The sequence below is a fragment of the Mandrillus leucophaeus genome, unplaced genomic scaffold (assembly GCF_000951045.1).
Source record: "Mandrillus leucophaeus isolate KB7577 unplaced genomic scaffold, Mleu.le_1.0 Scaffold1183, whole genome shotgun sequence".
Taxonomy (NCBI): Eukaryota; Metazoa; Chordata; class Mammalia; order Primates; family Cercopithecidae; genus Mandrillus; species Mandrillus leucophaeus.
In genome coordinates, this window is record NW_012100132.1 from 356,083 (window position 1) to 359,586 (window position 3,504).

At 46.9% G+C, this 3,504-nt stretch overlaps 1 pseudogene; it reads left to right on the plus strand.

The window, feature by feature from the left end:
• Nucleotides 1-3,504, plus strand: part of LOC105528724 — a 38,365-nt pseudogene that overhangs the window by 12,299 nt on the left and 22,562 nt on the right.

Genomic DNA, 3,504 nt, shown 5'->3' on the forward strand with positions numbered 1-3,504 from the left:
CCGAGACGGGCGGATCACGAGGTCAGGAGATCGAGACCATCCTGGCTAATCCGGTGAAACCCCGTCTCTACTAAAAAATACAAAAAACTAGCCGGGCAAGGTAGTGGGCGCCTGTAGTCCCAGCTACTTGGGAGGCTGAGGCAGGGGAATGGCGTGAATCCGGGAGGTGGAGCTTGCAGTGAGCCGAGATCCGGCCACTGCACTCCAGCCTGGGCGACAGAGCGAGACTCCGTCTTAAAAAAAAAAAAAAAAAAAAGAAGGTCTCGTTGTGGGGTTTGAGGGCTGTTGTGAAGCTTCTGAAGCTTGCACCAATTATCAGGGGTGGATTGGAAGATGAACCAAAGGTTTAAAATAGTGTTTTCTTCTGGGCTGGCTGGGTCTAGGTTGGTGTATTTTCTCATGGCTTCAGTTAAATGCGAGAGAAAAAGGACTGGGTTTTCATCAGGACCTTGGGTGATTTCTGAAAGTTTTTCATAGTTTCCTGCGTTATGGGCACCCTTTTTGAGTCCTGCAAGGAGAAACACAATCATGTGGTCTCCATGGTGGCCCAGAGGCCCTGTCTTGATAATCCTAGTGGGGATCCTGGTTGGGACTGCCTCTGCGCCAGTAGGCTGGGCAGGAGCTTGGTTATGAATTGTATCAACATGTGCCTAAACTAGGGTCCAGATACAGTCTTGGTCTTCTGGGGTGAGGGTGGAAGAGAGAATAGCATAGAAGTCCTGCCAGGTTAGTTCATAAGACTGGGTGAGTTACTGAAACTCTCTAATATAAGAGGTAGGGTCTTCTGGGATGAACCGAGTCTTTTGTTAGTTTGAGATAGATCGATGAGGGAGAAGGGAACATGACTGCTAACAATACCTTCAGTTCCTGCTACTTCCTGAAGAGGGCACTCTAACACAGGCGCTGAAGTAAGGGTGGGGCTTGGGCCAAAGATGGCATCCGAGTGAGTGTGGGTGGGAGAGAAGGAATGAGCCCTAAGTGGTTCCTGCTGAGGGTTTGAAGGGGCAAGGGGGGTTGAGTTGATAGGCAGTGGAGGATAGATAGGGGTGTAAAGGGCGGGATGGTTTTACAGGCTTTAGGAGAGGGCAGTGAGGAAGGAGAATGAGTACAGGCAATGCTAAAGTTGTCCTGAGGAGAGGATGGTGTAGGAAAAGAAATGAGTACTTTTGGGGGTGATGCTGGCTGGGAAGATGGCGGCTGAGAAGATGGCAACAGGGAAGATGGCAGCTGGGATAGATGGCGGCTGAGAAGACAATGAGGAGGCTTGAGGGCGTTAAATAAGACGGTTGAGAGGAAGAGGTAGGGGCTGGGAAGGGTGGACAGCAGTCTGTTCCATCTAACGCGGAAAAAGAGGTAGGGTCGGAAAGAGAAAGGCAATCAGGATGGTGAGAATGGAGAAGGATTTGAACAGGTGAGCAAGAATTGCACAGGTCAGGTTATGATCTGAGTACAAAAAGGCCTGGACATAAGGAATTTCTCCCTATATCTCCAGTTGTTGGCAATAATTGCTGAAGTCAGTTAAAATTGTAAAGTCAAATGTTCCATCTGCGGGCCATTTGGACCTATTGTCCAATTGTATTGTGGCCAGACTGAATTGCAAAAAACGACAAGGCACTTAGGGTGGATATCTTGCCTGAGGCCTAAGGTTTGCAAGTTTTTTATGAGGCAGCCTAGAGGGCTATTTTTTGGAATGGAGGACTGGGAGTTTCCCATAATGGAGGGTGGGCTCAGGAGAACAGGGAAAAGGAGACTGTCCTGGATGGCCAGAGGGAGACAATAAAAGGAGCAATTGTCACCACTGCCTTTTTCATTCCCGGAATGGGATCAAATGACTTAGAGACATCCCTTTAAGACCAGATGATCAGTGAGTGCCTGGCACACACTGGAGCCTTCTTGGACCAACGTTGGATTTTCAGACCAGAGAAACTAAGAGAGGCTGTGCGGATTTTCCCCTGTTAACAGGGCTTCTAGGGAAACTTACCAGTAGGCAAAATCAGTGACTGATGTGCATGCGCAGAGAGGTGACTGGAGGCTGAGGAGCTTCCTTCGTCCAGCTGCTGTGGCCTGCACTCTGGGGTGGAGGGGTATATCTGTGGGGGATGTGGACCACAGTCCCTCCCGGATTTTGGCACCAGATGTAAGGTTCTTGTATCAGTTTGAACCCCAAGAGTGCGCCAACAGACAACACGAAGCGATGTGGAGCAACATGCTGTTTTAATAAGCACCTAAGTGCAGGTGGGCTGAGGCCTAAAATGGCATCAGCCCCAAGTGAGGATGGAGCAAAGGTTTTATAGCCCTCTGTAAACAGGAAGTGTCCCAGTCTGACGTGACTATTACCTTGTACCAGGATGACCTCTTTCTCGATCTTCAGGGGTATGTGACTTCGGCAAGGGTAGGTGTCATCCAGCCTGCTCTCTTCCTGCTCCTGCTATCTTGCTGGTGCACGCTGCTAGCGCTAGTTGCACCTTGTAACTGGGCCTGAGAAGGGAGGAGTTATTCATCTCCTTAAGCTTTCAAGCCCTGGGTAGAATCTTACAGATATCAGTGACTGAAGGTCAACTTAATAAAATAAAGAGAGAAGACAAGATTAGATAAAAAAGAATAAAAAGAAATGAACAAAGCCTCCAAAATACATGGGACTTTGTGAAAAGACCAAATCTACATTTGATTGCTGTACCTGAAAGGGATGGGGAAAATGGAACCAAGTTGGAAAACACTCTTCAGGATATTTTCCAGGAGAACTTCCCCAACCTAGCAAGACAGGCCAACATTCAAATTCAGGAAACACAGAAAACACCACAAAGACACTCCTCAAGAAGAGCAACCCCAAGACACATAATCATCAGATTCACCAGCGTTGAAATGAAGGAAAAAAATATTAAGGACAGCCAGAGAGAAAGGTTGGGTTAGCCCTTCCCCCAAAGGGAAGCCCATCAGACTAACAGTGGATCTCTCTGCAGAAGCCCTACAGGCCAGAAGAGAGTGGGGGCCAATATTCAATCTTCTTAAAGAAAAGAATTTTCAACCCAGAATTTCATATCCAGCCAAACTAAGCTTCATAAGCAAAGGAGAAATAAAATCCTTTACAGACAAGCAAATGCTGAGGGATTTTGTCACCACCAGACCTGCCTTACAAGAGCTCCTGAAAGAAGCAGTAAACATGGAAAGGAACAACTGGTACCAGCCACTGCAAAAACATACCAAATTGTAAAGAACATTGACATTGTGAAGAAACTGCATTAACTAGCAGGCACATTAACCAGCTAGCATCATAATGACAGGATCGATTTAACACATAACAATATTAACCTTCAATGTAAATGGGCTAAATGCTCCAATTAAAAGACACAGACTGGCAAATTGGATAAAAAGTCAAGACCCATCAGTGTGCTGTATTCAGGAGACCCATCAGTGTGCTGTATTCAGGAGACCCATCTCACATGCAAAGACACACATAGGCTCAAAATAAAGGGATGGAGGAATATTTACCAAGCAAATGGAAAG